Source organism: Rhodamnia argentea, chromosome 5, assembly GCF_020921035.1.
Source record: "Rhodamnia argentea isolate NSW1041297 chromosome 5, ASM2092103v1, whole genome shotgun sequence".
NCBI lineage: Eukaryota > Viridiplantae > Streptophyta > Magnoliopsida > Myrtales > Myrtaceae > Rhodamnia > Rhodamnia argentea.
Genome location: NC_063154.1, coordinates 29,973,773 through 29,993,615, shown reverse-complemented (window position 1 = coordinate 29,993,615; position 19,843 = coordinate 29,973,773). Strand labels below are relative to the sequence as shown.

Sequence of the window (19,843 nt, the reverse complement as noted above, 5' to 3'; positions counted from 1 at the left end):
ATTAATAAACACTACATTCTTTTGATAGAAAGTTACCTGTTGCCCGTTGAAAAATACAGCTTGAGTGGCAACTTGGTTTTCTGACGAACTACTCAAAGGAGCACTCCCGGCGGAAAAAAAGTTTTTTATACCTGGCAAGTCACGCAACTCCAATGCACGCAAATTACGCAACTCAACTTTGCCACCTTCATCAGCTTCTCCAATCTCCCGCATCAAGTCGCACTCGATAACTCCGATCTCTTCAAGCTGTGGAAGTTCTCTCAGTAATGAACAAGGAAACAAAACTTCCATTTTGAAACAACGCTTGACTCGTACTTTTTTCAATGTACGGAAGGACGTGGACGAGATATGGCTGTGGCATATCTTCTCCATGTTGATCAGATCTTCGAGAACTAATGACTCCAACATCTTAAAAGCAGTGGAGGAAGGCCATTGGAGGATGTAATGGACGGAGGGACCATTCTCGACATGTAGATGCTTCAATTTTGGAAAACCTTCTAGGGATAACTCGCAAATACTTTTAGGTTTGTTCAATCCATCCAAATACAGATCATCAGTTTTGTCCAAGATAGTTCGTACACATCCTTTGTGGAGAATATCATTCGCTGGATTCAACTTGAGCTTCAATGCCGTTGATGTTTTGTATTCGCTTGACGAGTGCCATGTACTGCCTATCTGGATTCCGTATTTGGTTAATTTTTGTAGGTTTAAATCCTCGGGCAGGACATTCGGATGAGGAATTGATACGTGTAGAGAGTAGAGATTCTTCATGTTATTCAACTCAATAAGGCAGGCATTACTTGGTGGAGTTTGCTCCATGGCATTCCATTGATCAAAGCTATTCTCCACATATAACTCCTCCAATTTGATCAAGCTTCCTAGCACACCTGGTTCGATTACCTGAAGCCTTGAGCAATGGTTCAAGTCTAATAGCCTCAGCTCTACCAATTGCCCGATTTCTTTCGGCAATCGATGAATTTTGGAGTTCGCAAAACTGAGAATTTGTAGCCCTTTTAAGTTGCCAAGACTGGCTACATCCTCTACCGAACAGCCATCCAAACATAAGGTGTGTAAGTTCTCCAAAAGTTGAAACGACAATGGCGAATGAATGAGATGTATCCCCGTGAGATTTAGGACCGCGAGTTTCCTCATAGAATTGAAATATGAATCCGGAACATCAAGAGGTTTATTGTTCGTGAACAACAAAAACATCTGCATTTCGGGGCACTCTATTTCTTCAGGAAGCTCCTCCATGTCAACGTAGGGAAAGCATGTTGCCCTACAACTTTTGAGCTTGTCCTTCGACCACTCTGGTATCAACCTATCTTTCTCTTTCAACACAAGAAAAGGGTTATCTCTGGAAGCAACCGAGGCAACAAACTCACGAACCAAGTCATGTATTTTGAAACCATGAACATCTCTATCCTCTAACAAGAGGGAGGAGTCTTGAAGAGTGCGGATGGATGATGCCAAACTTTCTCTAGCTTCTTCCATGCTCTTGTCTTCTCGAAATAACCCCAAACCCACGCCATATCTCACCAAGTTTTCAAGAGATGGCTTAGAGACGCCACACACAACACAGAGCCGTAACAGTGACTTCACATCCTCGCCTTTTAAATGGTCGTAACTCAATTGCAACATCTTATTTACTTTCTCACCAATTCCCTCGTTTTTAGACAGCTTGAGTTGTTTTAAAACATTCTTCCATCCGGATAAATTAGCGTGTTTAAGAAGTTTGGCCATTTGGACAATTAGGAAAGGCAAACCTGCACATTTATGGAGTGCTTCCTCCACCAAGGGTTTGAACTCTTCATCGCGAACTTTGTCTCCGACATAACTCTCAAACAATCTTCTTGCCTCTTCCTCCTGCAGCACCCCAAGAAGTAAGGGGTCGTCGCAGCCCATTTCCGCTTGCAAGACATCTCGATCTCTCGACGTCAACAGCAGCTTGCATCCTATGACTTTGTTATCATGACCGCAAGGAATGCCGACTGATTTCAAGTCCAGCGGCTCCCACAAGTTGTCCAGTATTATGAGCACCTTCTTCTTCTTCTTCTTCCTCTCGTCATCATTTTCTTGTTTCGTCCTCTCCTCATCTTCCAACCTCTCGCGCAGAAGCTTCGCTCGCAAGCTGACATTCTCTTCCTTCTTTATGTCACTAAGGCCCAACCCGTGCGCGATCTCTCCTTGAATCCTCTTGATGTCTGGATTTTCCGACACATCGGCCTTAGCGACCAGATCGAACGACCTCTCTTCCCTTATTCTTCTTTCAACCTCTTCCAAAAGGGTGGACTTGCCGGTCCCGCCCATCCCATGAACCCCAACCACGCTGTTGCGGTTATCAGCAAGAGCGGCCATGATTTTACGTTGGATCGAAGCTCTGGATTCGAAGACGCCATCGTCCTTGGCAGAAGGAGCGGAGGCCGCAGTGACATTCCCTGGAGCAGGATCAATGAAGGAGATGTCCCTGAATTCACTGCATTCTCGAGCGAGTCGCTGAAGGAGCTCGATCTTATCCTTGGCCTTCCTGCTGAACTGATAGCGACAATTGGGGTCGGGAAGAGTCCCGTAGCAGCAACTCTTACTTGCTTTTTCGAACTCTCCCAACAGCTCTCCCGCCTCCTTCAAGGCCTTCTCTGCAGTCTCGTGCCAATCGGTGACTAGACTGTAGACCATCCGAATATTGTTTCTGGCCACTTCGACGGCATTGTGGATCCTCTCAGCCTCGTACGCCAGCTTCCCGACTTCCTTCTGAAGATCCTGGGCGTAGCTCTTGGAGGAGATCACGTATCCGAATTGGCGCTTGACGGGAACAACTACCCGCTTCAAGATATCCCATGCAAAAGATGCAACAGGAAGGGCAGGATCGATCGACATTTTGCTTTGATTTTTTCTTTTCGAGAAAGAAAGAGCGATAAAACGGGGAGACAGTGAAGAAGAATAAGAAGGATGGTTTGGCCGAGGAGAAGAAAGAGCGAAACAGAACAAGAACGATTGAGTGAAGAAGAGGGGAATAAGATTTGAGCGCAGAGAAGGATGACGAATCAACGGGTGAGCTTCAGTTCTGGAGATCCAACGATTTAAAATAAAAGAAAGACCGCAGTGGGTCCCATCTGTCAAGCCACCAACGTGGACTTGCAAACCATATGTTAAACGTTGCCGTGAGTGCTGTAATTTTCAAATCACAGCTGAAGGGCCAAACTGTTTTAGGAACATTCATTCAAGAATCTCGGAAATTCGACGTGGCATGGCACTTGTTATTTCAAAATCTTATGGCGCTCAAATGGTCTTTGAAAAAGTTATATATTAATTATGATTCTCAAGTAAGTATCATTTATAAATCATGACACTTAGTGATCCAAAAAAGATTATAATGCTTAAGTGATCGCCGTATAAAAATTATGATGTTTGTATCTCTCATTTGATTATTTCTATGCTTGACCGATCACGAGCACCCATATCTAAGTCTCTTTCCTTTGCTCCACTGTTAAGTGGTCACGTACTAATATCTAATTAATGTTTTCCTTTGCTCCACTGTTAAGTGGTCACGTACTAATATCTAATTAATGTTGACTGTTAGGTGACAATATGTCTTGACTTTTCATTTATCATATTCCGAATTTTGAGAGGTTTATTGATAGAAAGCACCTCAAATCAATCCTTTAAGTGGAAAAAGAAAACTCAGTTCATGAGGAAATATTGAAGTTGTTTAATTATTTTGCCAACCATAAGTGTTAGATTAGAATATGTGAAATTACTCCTTAATTTGTATATCCATTATGACAATTCGAAAAGGTTACGCCTAATTTTTAAAAATAATGTTTTGACTAATTAAAGTCATCCGGGACGTTCACTTTGTAATTAAGGTGATAAGGACCTTTTGCATAGTAACTACCTAATATATGGAGAATAAGTGCACATACTAGGAAAAAAAATTACCATATGAAGTTAGCATTCTCCTAAAGTACGCAATTGTTTTCGCTACAATCTAGGGCCACAAGTGTGGAGGTTAAGCCAATGAAATATCCTGCAAAATCAGTTGAGCTTAGGCCCCTGCGTAGCTGACTCTAACTCAAATAGCATGCACGCAATTTGTGGGATTCAAAGGAACGATTCCCCGGTTTCGAGCTGAAACTTTCGCTATGCCTCAACCAACTGCACCAATCCCGGAGTTAAGTAAACATGACATTTTTTTAGTAACGAGCAATTTTACTTTACATTCCGTAACACTTTTTAAGAAAATGGTTATGTCAACCTAAAAATTACCGTACTACAGATATTCAATAATTGTACGAGAGAGATGCTCAGTAAGTATAATGTTAAAGTAATAGTAGCATATGATAGGTATTCATCGTATTGGCCTCGGATATAGTTGAATGTTAGGCGGCCAAATTTCTATGCGCCTATTAGTCTCACATGACAAACATGCCCATCAAAATTGTTATTTTTTTTTCTTTTTGGTCCAAACAAAATTGTTAGGTTGGAAATGTCAATTTAACCCCAATTGGGTAGATGCATTATCACCGTTCGAAAGCATTTTGACTAAGTCAAAACAATAAAAGTCATGAGGCACACATTTCTTTGTAATTAGCTTGATAAGTATAACCTAGTTTGTAGTGCATAAAATTCAATTTTCTCGTCGTATCGAGGAAAACCAAAAACCCCTTTGTGGTTGGTCAGTACATCCTCAAGTACTTTTTTTATATTTTAAGAGGGGCTTCCATCATCAACTAATTTAACCATAAAATTAGATGTTTGACGTTGAAAAGCAATGTGTACCGATCAATTTCTAATACGTTGATAAGATTGCGTATTACTCTAAATGTGTGCTACTTGTAATTGGTAAATGTATCTATTATAGGGGTAAATGACTTTCATATATGGTAAAACTTTCATATGTTGTAAAGACATTCGTTAATGGCAAAAACATGTTATTTTTAGTGCTATTTCTGTTTTATCATAGCAATATCAACAAAAACCAATCAATCCAACCAAACAAAGATTAACCAAAAGAAAAGCAAAAAAGATAATAAAATATATTAATTTGGATTGTTTTTATTTCACGAAAAATCAATGATTTGACAAATATTTTCCTAAATACGAACACTTATATCGTTTATAAGAATGAATGAATAAAGAATACATTTTATCTTTCATGAAAATACCCATATATAAATTGTCATCCACAATAAGAATATTTTTATTTAACTAATTATTTCAAACCATACAAACAATTATATTTTAAAAAATATTTTTCGAAATTTTTATTTTCTGCGAAATAAAAGGAACCTCATGTGGAAAAACATATTTTGGGACGGTTTTAATGGTCAAACCAATGAAGGCAGTAGGTTAGGCTTAGATTCCTGCCCGGACTATTAAAATTCAAGAGAAGAATACAGTCCATGTTCAAAAAGGTTTACTGAAGTGTGTCCAAGCTGGGGCGAGTCACTCATTCATGTACGGTGCAACGAGGCGAAACTTACATGTGGTGATTCTGTTTGATAGACATCATTTTTACAGGACAAAAAGTATATTTCATTTGAGAATTGATTATGTAGTAATTTTTGAATGATTATAAAATTAATAGTCTGTTTTGGATCATAAAAAAAATAATGAATAATTAAGTGTTATTATGAGGTTTACTCTTTTAAGAATTTGTATCTCATGTGTACGGTTATTCTCACGAATACTCAAAAATTATTATGCTAACGTAATCCATTTCGTTTCTGTTGTGAGCATTTCTCTCTATACCAGAAGCAAAGAGCGAGAAAACGGAGAGAGAGAGAGAGAGAGAGAGAATGATGACCCGGTCACCCAAATTCTCGAGAAGAAGAGGAGGAGGAAGAAGAATGGCTGTGCCCGAGAAACGATGAGAAATCAACGGCTAAGATTTAGTACTAGCGATCCAACGATCTAGAACCTTGAGAACGACTCAAATGCCACGCCGAGAGAAAGAGGAAGTTGAATGGTAGCAGACTACTCCACGTCGTCACTGGGCCTAAATGAAATTTAAAAAAAGATAGCTGTCACTGGGCCTAAATGAAATTTAATGAAATAAGTCTTTGATTTTTCTTGTGTTTGTTTTCAAAGGCTGCAATGAAGTCACTTCATTCAAGTGTATGCCAAGTGGGGGCGAGTGCAGTATTCATGACTTTGATGTGATGTGACCTTAGTCCAGACCCCACATGTCCCCATATCTTTATCTGCCCTGTACTATGGTTTAAATTAGCAATATTTATTCACTCTTTCGAGCTTTGCCCGAGGTGTCTTTTTTGAAATTTGGATGTTTTTTTTTTTTTGGTCATAAAATTTGGATGTTGACAACTGCCTTTTTTTTGTGTGATAAAAAGTAGCCTCATTCTCTTAAAAAAAACTCTCAATTTTAGATTAAAAGTAGCCTCATTCTCTTAAAAAAAACTCTCAATTTTAGATTAAGTCCTAAAATCGTTCCGAACTTTTTTTTTATTTCAGAAAAAATCCTTAATTTTAGATTCAATCTCAAATTTATACCAAATCTTTTTTATCTTAAAAAATACCTTGAACTTTAGTATCAATTCCGAATTTATCCCGAACTTTTTTATCTAAGAAAAAATCACTGATTTTTACTCTAGTCTCAATCTTGCCTCATTGGCCCTTTGTCCTAAAGTCGCCATTAGTATGTAATTTTCTTATTATAGAACGGCTTAATTTTGGAGGACTTCTTTATTGGGGTAGAATTATTTTCCACATGAAAATGTCATGTTTGTCCGTACTTATCGTCCTATTACTTTGCCAATGCAAGTTTTTTTGTTGATATAAAAATGTCACGTCAAATTGAGACAGGATCACAAGATATACATTGTAAACTTGTGATTTTTTAGACAAAATAAAATTCAACATAAATTTGAGGCTGCACTTAAAGTTTCGGTTTTTTTTTCTTCCAGAAAAAAATTAAGTTCGAGGCAATGGTAAGTGAAGATGGACGTACGCGTAGTGATACAAAGTATAACATGGCCCTTGGTGTCGGATGCCGGTTGTATCGGCGGTGACTTCAAGTGTTTTTCACACTCTTCCTCTGCGGTGCATAGTAATGGTGGTACGTAATCATGACTTTTCTCTAAACCCCAAGCCTTCACTGTAAGGGTCTAACTCCTCATTTCTAGGGATAAAGGGGCTCCAATAACGTGTGCTATTTTTAATAAAGGGTGATAGAAAGACATATATGACGAGTCTTTAACTCTTTATACCTAAACATTATTTTTTTCTTTTCTCAAGTGAGTCAAATTTTGTTTATTAAAATATCGATTTTCAGATTTTTTGGTGATAGAAGCACAACATTTTTTTTTTTATGGCTAGTATCGGACATCCAACAATTTAGAGCCTTAGCAAAGAGCCGGACCACGATAAAGAAAAAAGGAGATTGGTGCAGACTATGAAGCTTAGTTTAAGGCTTAATTATACACCAGTCAATTTCTCGAGTATTGGAATGGAAGATTTTCGGTATTATTGTCCCTTTAATGGACCGGTCACCATCATCAATGTCCATATCTCCGTCCTTTCTCCCATTACTAATGGACATGCATTGATGATATATCCATCCTTTCATCATTTCCCACCGCTAATGTACAAATCCTAATCCATCCTTTCTTCTATGGTTAATAGAAAAATATTGATTAGGTACTAATCCTAGACCTGCTCATTGCGCAGGTCAATGAGATCATATTCAAAATATAGAAGCAACGTCATAATTAAAACAATTGTTAGATTAGAATGTCAATTGTAACTATTGCGTTAGACATAACTTCAATTAGAATTGATAGATCAGAATTTTTATTGAATATTGCTACTCCATACTTGATAAAGTTAATAAGGAAATCGATTGTGAACCATGACATTGCTTCGTAATCCCTCATTCTAATTCTAGTTATCACAAATGCTTGGGTCTGTTTAGAGTTTTTACTTCTAAGATTCATGTTCCAAATGTTGCAGTTTTTTATGCTTTCAAAACCATACAATTATTCACAAGTAGGTTTATATGTTTTTTCATAATCTATAAAACCTAAAAAGTCTAAACATATAGAACAAGTTAACTATAGAAGTCCGACAAAAATGATGATGGAATCTTTTCAGAATCACTCTTGCATATTCCGAGTTCATGACAATCATTCCGAACAACATTGTCAATATGAATATGAATATAAATCTTTTCAGAAGTGTGTTCATGAAAAGATACTTTCAAAAGTGCCTGAGTTGTTTAGATTCACCTACTTACTTAGAGAATTCTCAAGTTTTGTATGAGGTGTTGTAAGAGCGACCGAGAGGATCATCTCTCGTAACCTCTATTGATTCATTCTAGTAGAATCCGGCCTGTTGCGGAAAACGCCAAGAGATGCACAAATTCAAGAACAAAATAGCTAAGGATGAAAGTAAAATAAGAACGCACGAGACACGATTTACGTGGAAAACCCAAAACGGGAAAAACCACGGGGAGAGAGAGGGGTTTCACTATCTTCAACAATGTGTACAAGCGTACAATCAAAGATCCAAAGATCTGACAAGAAGAAGTGAAAAACAAAGGGTTTCGGGCCAGAAGTAAAGGCAAAACATTACAATATGCTATTCAAGATATCCTTTTTATAACCCCATCTAAGAAACCCTAAAACAAAGTGAATGGTCCAAAATAACCTTATCACTAATTTGAAAGTAAAAAATATAACAAATCTCCACCTTGACTTCAAATCTTCGGAAGTGCGTTTTACTAAACGTCACAAGACCTCTCTCCCTCACCATCAAGAGTGACCACACAAGGCCACCAGCCAAACGATGGAATCAACAACGCACACCCCTAAGCCTACGTGAGCGTACTCGATGTAGGAAACAAGGGATGAAACGCCACCAACTCCGCCTAAGTAACTCAAACGGTGAGAACACCAACCAAGTCCAAACAATGCTTGAACTTAGTCAAAGGAATTGGTTTGGTCAACATATCTGCTGGATTATTTGCTGTAGGTACTTTCTTCATTGTAACTGTACCCTTAGCAACCTCATCACGCACAAAGTGATAACGAATGTCGATGTGTTTCGTTCTCTCATGATACATCGCGTTCTTGGTCAACTGGATTGCACTTTGGTTATCGCAAAAGATAACGGAGGCTTCCTCCCGCTTTACCCCAAGTTATGTAACTAAACGCTTCAACCAAAGAGCTTCCTTTGCTGCTTCCGTTGCTGCCATGTACTCTGCTTCGGTAGTAGATAAAGCAACCGTGTCTTGCAAAGTTGCTCTCCAACTAACCGCGGAGCCACCAAGCGTAAAAACATAACCTGTCAAAGATCTCCTTTTATCGAGATCACCCGCATAGTCGAAATCAACGAAGCCAACAACTGAATGCCCCGTATCACAATCTCTATCAAAGACCAAACCAACATCTGAGGTGCCTCGGATATACCGAAGAATCCACTTCACTGCTTGCCAGTGAGCTTTACCCGGGACGTGCCATATACCTGCTCACAACACTAATCGCTTGGGAAATATCCGGACGAGTGCAAACCATAGCGTACATAAGACTACCCACAAGACTAGAATATGGAACTCGAAACATCTCATCTTCATCTTCTTTGGTTTTAGGTGACAAAGAAGCAGAAAGTCTAAAGTGAGACGCCAAAGGAGTACTTACCGGTTTAGCATTCTTCATGCCGAAACGTTCAAGCACTTTTTCAATATACCCCTTCTGCGAAAGGTATAATTTCCCAACCTGTCTATCTCTGCAAATCTCCATACCTAGAATTTTCTTGGCTGCTCCAAGATCCTTCATCTCAAATTCCCTGCTAAGTTGCTTTTTTAACAACCGTATCTCCGACATGTCCTTCGCTGCAATGAGCATGTCATCCACATACAATAGCAAATAAACAAAAGAACCATCATGCAATCTCTTATAGTACACACAACTGTCATGCGCACTTCGCGAATAGCCATGACTTAACATAAAACTATCAAACCTCTTGTACCATTGTCGTGGAGATTGCTTGAGACCATACAAAGAACGTTTCAATTTGCAAACGTGATCTTCTTTGCCCTCAACAACGAATCCCTCGGGTTGAGCCATATAGATTGTCTCCTCAAGCTCGCCATGCAGAAAAGCGGTCTTGACGTCAAGTTGCTCAAGTTCTAGATCATAAAGGGTCACTAATGCGAGCAACACACGAATGGAACTATGTTTCACAACCGGAGAGAACACTTCATTAAAATCGATCCCTTCCTTCTGACTAAAGCCCTTCGCTACCAAACGTTGTCGCGACCTAGAAAAAATAGACAAGTTAATTTTCGGGCTAATGGATTATCAGGTTAATTAATTAACTAACCTAACTCGGACTCTCCCAAGTCCATACCAAATCGCAACTTAAGATTCAAATAATTAACATGCAACGTGTTTTGAATTGGAGTCGCCACTAATCATTTTCGGTAGGTTGATTAGAAACCTAAATAAAATAGCGGGAGAAAACTATCTTATTTCCGCGAACCAGAGATTTTGAATTCGGGGATTTGGTTACGTCAGATTTCTCTAACGCCCTTTCGGTACCATTTTCATGAAAAATATTTGATTTGGCAATTTTGATGGATTTTACTTGAAATTCAAAGATGCAATTTTTTTGGTTTTTTCTTCTTTTTTATGGGGATGTAAAACATTGAACTTTGTACGATATACACCATGGGTGATTTAGAAAGAAAGAAAACGCAGCCAATCACGAGTATTTACAGAAATAAATTAACATGTAATAATGCTAAAATTTGGAACACGTGGCATGTCTAAAATAAACAAACGAATGTTCACACCAAACGATTACATTTTTGTAGATCGAGATGGAAAGGATTACCTTCTATTACACAAAATCTTACTCACATACACGTTATAGTTCCCTTCAAGATCTCGGAGCTGGAAGAACGTGGCTATCGTCGAAAATGGCAAGCAATGGCGTTGTTGGGTTGCGAGGGCGAAATATGTGTCGGGACTCGTCGAAGATGATGCTCGACTAAAACACTTTTCTTCACTCTCAAATTTTCTCTTACGATTTTTCTCAAGAACTCTCTTTTTCCTCTCTAAAAATTCCTCTCAAAAACTCTCTCAAAACTCTCTCAATTCTCTTCCACTCTTCCTAAAAAACCTCTCAATTCTCTTCTACTCTCTCTCTCAATTCTCTTCCACTTCCCCCTTCTAAAACTCTTCTCAAGAGCTCTCTCTTTTATAGGCAAAGTTCTTCATCCTTCATTCTTCACCTTCATTTCTTCACCTTCCATCTTCATCTTCTCTTCTTCATCTTCATTTCTTCACCTTCCATTTTCATCTTCCCTTCTTCATCTTCATTTCTTCACCTTCCATTTTCATCTTCCCTTCATTATCTTCCCTTCATCATCTTCCCTTCTTCATCTTCTTTTCATTATCTTCCCTTCATCATCTTCCCTTCTTCATCTTCTTTTGGTATTTGCAATACAGTCCTCGAAGTTCCAAGTATTTGCAATACGGTCCCTGAAATTTTAAGTATTTGCAATACAGTCCTTGAAGTTTCAAATCTTCTCGGTGTATTTTTCCATCCCGTGCCTAGTCTAGACGCATGCTAAATTAAGTGTTCTACTTGCCCGATTATATGCCAATGCAATGTATGCTAAAAATAAATATGTGAGATGATTTTTTTATAATTTTTATGCAAAAAATAGATTAATCAAAATTTAGGCGTCAACAGCTGCCCCTCTTTGAGTGGAGGCTCGTAGAGGTTCCGCTCAAAGACAAAATTGAATCCTAAATTTTGATAGTGCAAATTATGGATGAACTTTTTTGGCGGGAGTTTTAATCCCATTTTTAATGTAATGAAGTGATGCATGATATGCAAGACTGTAAATAACATGTGTCATAATTTCCCTTTTTCATGTTAGAGAAACCTGCACATGGATCGCATACAAGAATACCTGTTTTACCAAATTTCTCGTAAGCTAATGGTTCTCTTAATTTCCAAGCTTCTTTTGCGGATGCAAGGATTTTAAGGTATTTGGCCTATCTCGTTATCGAGACTTCTCCCTAATGCAAGACAGCGCAAGATATGTGTGTCGTTTGAGATCACAAGAGCTACGTCGTTGTGAGTCGAAAGAAGTGGGATCAAGTTCACAAGAGCTACGTCGTTGTGAGTTGATTAAATGTCGAAATCGCCGGTGCATATGTCTTCACGATTCGATAAAGGGGAACCAAAATCATAAGAGCTACGTCGTTATGATTTGGTTTGGATCAAAAATATGGGTGCTTATGTCTTCATGATTTGATAAAGGAGCCGAAAATCATAAGAGCTATGTCATTATGAGCCGACTAAAGGTCAAGATCACCGGTGCATACGTCTTCGTGATCTGATACTGAAATCATAAGAGCTACGTCGTTATGATTTGAAGAGATGTCAAGATCGCCGGTGCATATGTCTTTACGTCCCGAGATTGAAACCATAAGAGCTACGTCGTTATGATTTGATAAGATGTCAAGATCGCCGGTGCATATGTCTTCACGTCCCGAGATTGAAACCATAAGAGCTACGTCGTTATGATTTGATAAGATGTCAAGATCGCCAGTGCATATGTCTACACGACTTGACGGAAGAGGCATATTGCCTGAATTGAACAATATTTGATAGGAGCACCATCGAATGGAATCGATAAGTACAAAAGGGGCATATTGCTTGAATTGAATCATAACAACTATCATGAGAAGAGTTGTTAATTTGAAAAGGGGTTCGGAAAACTTACCTGGGTTCTCCAAACGATTAATCAAGGAACGAAACAGATTGGTCGTATCGTACCTGGTAGGCATTTGCCAGCAAAACTTGCTCATTCAATAATCCTTGGATGAATTTCGAGACCTTGGGAGGGAACTCGAACATCGGGAATGTATTACCTATCATAGAATGTCAGAGGTAACACACACAAACATATTCAACAATGAGTATAATACAATCACTCATACTATGGTTCATGCATAACCATTCTGTCAAGTTTGCATTACCAATTTTGTCCAGGGAGGTTCTCACATTACGAATACCTCGAATGTGAGCTGAATGGGGGGACTTCAGTCCGAAAGGGCTTTCTCTCACTCTCGAGAAAAGCTATTTATCCCGTCTGCAGGATTCAAGAGAAATCACTCAATCTTTCCATCATCGCATTCGATAAGGATCCAAGTAATCTCGCAATTGATACGACCGAGCCGATCTGGAGGTCTTGATTAGGACCGTAATGAGGGCTAGGTCAAAGGTTTACAAAGGGGACTCTAATTGAGTCAAGGCTGCTTGAAATGAATTTCTTCATCATCTGCTCCGGATTTACAAGTCAAGAATCCTGCAAAAATGAGAGAGAAATAATCTTGCTCGAACTTCTTCGAGTGATGCTTAAAATCATTTAACTCTACGTTAACTCAAGTGCCCTAATCAAAAGAGACTTTGGAGGGTTATAACGTAGGCTAGGATTGGGGACCGAGGAACGAAAAGGCTCGTTTTGGCTTAGAAATTAAATGAGAAGGGGCTTAACGTTGGTGATTATCGCCGACTAGTCACCGATCTTGGTCTTCCGGAAATGTCTTCGAAAAGAATACCATCATTGAATGAGGGATGATAGTTTTCTACTGAAAATTGCACTTTGCAAACTGATTTCTTGGGGAGTCTTCTTCACAATAAGTGTCTGTCAAGGATTTGCAAGAGACACAATGCAAACATGTACATGGAATTTACAACTTAACATGCAAAAATGTACATTCAAAATTCAGAAGTACTTTACAAATGAATGTGCATTGGCCTTACTTTTGGTAGGCACTTTGCTTTTCCTATGCTTGAAATTTTCATATGAGATCGGCCTTTGTTTTTCTTACTCCCGACTCTCATTTTTCTTTTTTTTTTTTTTGAAGAGATTTCTTTTCCCTTTTTTTTTGAGAGCTCTTCGACATCTTTTTTTTTTTTTTTCAAGAGTGGGCCATTCTCCTTTAAGCTGAGTTTGCCTCTCCTTTTTTTTTACAATCCCATGATTTTCAACCAGGAATTACAACAAACATAAACATTTACAAAGAAAAATTATGTAAACATAAAAAATCTAGCATACAAGAAATGAGTCCATTCGGGAATTCTCTGTTGACCCGACCATCTCCAATTCTAATCCTTGGGAAAATGCTATCTTCATCTTTGGAATGAGCAAATGATCACCAACGGGGGTTTAAGAAATGAATTTGCAGGCTCAAGTGGGCTATGCAAAGAATGAAGTGTATAGGATAGAGAAGTGAATGCTCTTCATCATCCTAAGGCACTTGAATTAAAATTCGAGTATAAATGCAAAGAAACACCCAAAGATTAATGTTAGTCCGAGCAAGAAAATTTCTAACCATTTACCTCGTGTTGCTGCTGGGAATTAACTCGTCCTGGACTCCGGTGTGGGGTGGTTCTTGACAGGGGTGAAGAAATGAAACCACCGCTCAAAAGGGGTAATCAATGGATCACCTGTAGTGTTTAGGATAGAGAAATGAATGCCTCCGTCATTTTGGCTATCGTACCTTTTGCGAGAAAACTCTTTACCTTGTGGAAATGCGAAATTTTGCCACCGTTCAACTCTCCTGAAAAAAATGGGACGTGTTTGGGAAATGATTGCCTTTCATCATCCTGTCATGCCCCATTCCATACATTCGATGTATCTTATGTAGTTCATGTTCCTTATTCAGAGTTGGTAAATTAAATATGAGGAATAGTCATGCACAAACTATGCAATGTATGAGTGTTTTTGAGCATATAAAATGCAGCAACTTTTTATCTTGGTGCCAAGCACGTAAGAAAATTCTTAAGGGCGTGGATTGTGAGTTGCCCCTGCTCATGCAAATGAGTTGCAAAACTTCATTATCTAGTTTGAGACATGAGATTGTCAAAGGCTCCAGGAATTTCTTATTTCATTAATTTTTCGGGGAGAAGGGATACTTCCCTATCTGGAAAGGCGGTGACCCCTGTAAAAATCAAAAGGGAAAGCGTCAATGTACGTTCTCACGTTCTAAATGAGTTGAAACGATACCGCTTTACCCTTGTACGTATTCCTTGCAAACTTTGAATTGAAAAGATCAATTCATCTGGATCGGACCGTATGTCGGGGATGTTATCTCTCCGGGTTACGTAACCATCTTGGCTGAGTTTCAATCGGCACCGAATCGCGAAGCAAAAAAGTTTTTATTAATCTTTGTACATTGATGCCAAATCCCAGGATCGAACCCGGGATGCCTCGGACCACTGTCATTCCCCCAACCACTAGGCTGTGGTGATGTTAGCGTCCATGGTTGGTTCGCTTTTTGCTATATTGTTCTCAAAACAGTTGGCAATCCCCCGTCGAGAATAAAATAAGCATAATTTAGAGTTTGAAATGACTAAGAGCCAATTGGGACGATACGGAGTTACCCATCTTTAAGCCCGCTTGGCCTTTTACTCGTATTCTCCCAAGTAAGGCTATTCGGAATTTCTCTTTACGGGCGTTCGGAGGCGTCGTCCACAAATTGATTTGCTATAGGCCTAGCTTAGTAAGGAACTTACGCATTTGACAAGAGAGGAGAAAATTCGTCCTTTAACTCTAGGCAAATTCTAGACAGTTAGAAAGTAAAAAATATCCCACGTAGGGGAACTATACATGGAATTAAAGGAGTATTCATGCGAGATTAGTTCCACCTCTCTTGCTTGGCCACTTCAACGATCAACCGATTCTGTCTTGGACTAAACACCAACAATCGTTGTTTGAAGACCCATAATAACTTGCTTCGGATCACAGCTCTGGAGGTCCTTCATTTCCAAACAGACTCATCAAGGTAGCAAGCTCATCATCAAAGTAATCTTCTGATTTTTCGAGCAATTGATACTCGAATTGGGCATTGTTACTTGCTAACACCGGCGACAGATTCTTGTGAGCGGTCGACTCCTTAAGCTTGAGCCTCCGTCGTTGCTCGGGAACTTGTAGGGATGATCAACTGGTCCGCTACTAGAACCACCAGCGGAAGGTTGGTATGACATGTATTCTTGATTGGGAAGTGGCCGGGTACCTTTTGCTCAGTAGATTTTCCCGGAATTGATCTTCCAGTCAACTCTGGTCCGGTCGCCTTGGTCCCAAGCTGCATCGTGCTTCCTCGGCTTATCTCTAACCCTTTGAAGGTGATTTGTGACACTTTGCATGGTGAGTCCGTCTATATTCATCATTTTGTGTACGGCCAGTGGTCGTCTTGAATTGATTCCTAGGCGTCGAACCGCCTCAATGAATATAGAATGAAGCTTGGCGGACCAAAGGGGCCTTTTCTTTTGGACAAAATCGTCGTCGTCGGCTTGGTCGTGGTTTTTTTGTACAAGTAATTGCTTCCTTACAGCATGCTGCCAAATGTTTTGGAGCACTCGAACGCAGACCGGCTTCTGAGGGACGTCTCGAGCACCATGCGATATGGCCCTCGTTATGAACTGCTGATCATTACTTGCTGATACTACGATGACCTGTATGTCCAACTCGGAATCAATGATCTTTAAGAGACTGAAACCGTCCATGTCGATCCCTACCACGGTTGTGACGACGATGTCAAAATCATATTTGTACTGCCTCGGTACTTGTAAGGCATCCGTTGCTTTCGCATAAGCAAAAACCCCGTACATGCAACTTCTCAGCATAGCAACGAGGATTGAGAGGGAAACGGGGTTGCCATCAATGACCATGACTCGCAGATCTTCGGGATAGGAAGGTTCCCATACTTCCGCCTGGAATGAACGTGTTTTTCTTTTAAAACCTTCCATATGTAGATCGAAAATGGCTGTTTCGACCAGAGACCGAGCTTTAGATGTTCTCGGACTTGCAAAACAATCTGCCCGAAAATCACAAAAGTGATGGTGGTCTTTCGTGACGAGTTCCGGTGGTCATTTATAAACTTTTTCTGATCCGTTAGTCTCGCATATAGGTTCTCGCTTTTTCTACGAAAGAGGACAACTTTTTCTCTCATTTCCGGTCTTAGTGCCTTGGATCCATTTCGTAATAACTCTTGCCTCTCACTCAATCTGTCATCTTTTTCCTTTTCTGATATGTAGGAGCCCTCAAATCTTTTCGCTTTCTCTATGAACGAGGCGGTTATTTCCTTCCTCGGATCTTTTCGGTTCGCCCCTACGAACGAGGCGAGTTATTTCCCTCCTCAAATCTTTTCACTTCCTCCCGAGGCGCTTATTTCCTCGAATCTTTTTGCTTTCTCTAATAACGAGGCAGCTATTTTTTCTCAAATCTTTTTGCATCTATCTATGTGAAGGCTTTTAATGCTTTTCCTTTCGGCGTTCAGTCAAATCTGACAAAGAATTCACGCATTTAAGCATGATGATATTTGCGGATAGTACTGTTCTTTGCCCCTTGATTAACTCTAGGCGTAAAAGGAAGAATGTCTCACATGGGGACTTTGTAACAAACAGTACATTCATTCACGCATGTCTCTACTTCTCTTGAGAATTCATAAGGGCTAGCTAGTAATGCTCAAAAGAGTGATATTTTGAAAGCCCATAATAAAAACTCAAGCTTCATGTAGGCTACGGATTCGGAGTTTCATCGGTGTTGAATTGGCCGATCGTGACATCGGGGAAACTCCAATTGTAGTGATGCATGTCACTTCCCTCGAAGGGCATCGGTTACGCCTCCGCAAGGCCGACTTTCTGGGATGTATCCCCAACGAAATCCGATTGTGCGAGAACTTGCTCGGGAGGATGAATCGATAAATGAGCATTTTCAATGCTCAGATGTGGCTCATCAAGGAACATGCCACCAAAGGTGATGGGGTTGCTTTGCGAGACATGGCAAATAGCGATGTTAAGAGCATCCCTATACCTCTTGATCTCTGCTCGAAGCTCTTCATTTTCTTCCTTTAGAGACGCAAGTTCATGACTTTCACTTCGAACCTTCACTCGGGCCCGCTTGTTTTGAAACCAAAACCTGACCTTCAAGGGCTCCATTCCTAGCTTCCGGCTCAACTCATTTTTTCGTTTCCCGTTCACGTAAGGGCACTCCTTAAAGGCAGCTTCGAGCTCTTTGATTTGATGTTTTCTTTTACGGGGTTGACTACGGCTGCTGCTTTGCTATTGTTGTTGCTGTTATCGAGATCTTGAACTTCACCGCCAAGGGAGTTGGGTTTTACGGCTTTTGCGCTGGATCCGGCCTCGAAATTCAGCGGTTCATTCTCGGGGATGTCTAGGTTGGTTGCCTCCGGTAAGTGCTTGGTAGCCTCCAAACATGTTGGATTGAAATACTTCTTCTTGCCTTTTGTTCACTCTACTCTCCGCTGTATGCTTACTCTCTCCAAATTCTTCTGAGTAAACATGCATGTTCCGGAGCCTCCCTTTTAACGTGGATGAAAACCACTAAGCCAGTGTTTCTCCCAAGATTTCGTGTTTCCCGCTCTGTCTTTTTCATTTCCTTCTAACATGGTGGGACCCTCAAATCTTTTCTGCGGTATGCTTGTCCCTCTTTTAATATGGCGGAACCTTTAAGTCGTTTCGCAACTTTTTCGAATTCGTGAGCCTCGAGATGGTAGATCCGTGATTCACGGACGAAACGTCTGTAGTTTCACCCGGATAATTAACTCGGCCCCCACAATAATTATTGCTATGACTTTTCCTGCCCTTTAAATTAGGATTTAACGCCGAGACGATCATCGCTTTCATATCTTCATCTCCAACCTTCTAAGCACTCTTTCGCATCCATTCTTTTTCGGTTGCTTCAACAACAATGGCCTCCCTCCCCGCACACGTCTTCTCGGCTGAGGTTTTGGCCAAATGGGAGAAACTTTATAATCTCCTAGGCCAGGGCTACTCTTATATAGCCAACCATCCGGAGGTCGAAACTGAAATTCGTCTTATGTTTAGGGATATGGACACTACTTCTATTCAAGGTACCAAGTTAGAAGAGGAATATAGGATCTTCCCTACCCTCTTCACTAACTTCCTGGAGGCTTACAATCATGCTCATCAAGATGTTACTTTGGCCCATCTTGTGAGGGCACGCTATCAGGATCGGACAGATAACTTGGTGTTGGCCGGTCTTGTAGGCGACAATTATAAGAAGGCCCTTGACTACGGTAATGATCAAGTCTCCTTGCTGATTCGTGAGAGGGGAAACTTGGTGGAACGTTTGGCCATGTCTCGAGACCATCTTTGAGCGTGATCCGCTCAATATTGTTTTGAAATTCCAATGCACATGGCTGGAAGAAAGGATGGACGATCTGACCCTGGATATAGCCCGCGGGAGAATGCTGATCCATGACTTGGAATTTGCTGTCGAGTATCACGAGGACAAGGTAGCCGAGCTTAAAGAGAAATGTGAGCTCCTCCTCTTTAAGCTGGCGGATCTTGATTCTCGGAGCGATCGGTGTAGGCGGGGCATCAATTGTATGGAGGACCGGTTAAACTCCTTTGTGATGCTCATTAGGGCTCGGTTTGGCTTTACGTTCCCACCCCGATGATCTATTTGTAAGGTTTTCCGATGGATGAAATGGATGCAAGTTTTTGCTCATTCGCATGTGTTTCGCATTTTCCATATGCTTGCATTTATCATATTTTTTTTGCAAGATAACCCCTTTTACTTTGTAGATATGTAAATCTCACGCTCCGATGGTCAATTCAATTGGGCTAGAGAGACCCCCCATTTGAAACAATCTCTCGGCAAAGATTAGTAGCGAGGAAACAAACGAATGCCCAAATGTGAACAACTTGTGAATCTGTATAAATATTATAACTTGATTATGAAAACATGAGAGTAAATCAAGTATAATATTTCTTTACGTAGATCGAATTCACTTGGATTGGTAAAGACACGACCATC

General features: G+C 40.1%; 1 protein-coding gene and 1 long non-coding RNA gene across 2 annotated transcripts in view; one reads left to right on the top strand and one right to left on the bottom strand.

Moving 5' to 3' along the window:
• The window catches only part of LOC125315326, a 150,597-nt gene that overhangs the window by 9,389 nt on the left and 121,365 nt on the right, over positions 1-19,843 (bottom strand). The window lies entirely within an intron of this gene.
• Positions 1,899-19,358, top strand: LOC125315147. The gene is made up of 3 exons (XR_007198501.1): positions 1,899-2,064; positions 15,914-15,919; positions 19,347-19,358. It is a non-coding gene; the product is annotated as an uncharacterized LOC125315147 (long non-coding RNA).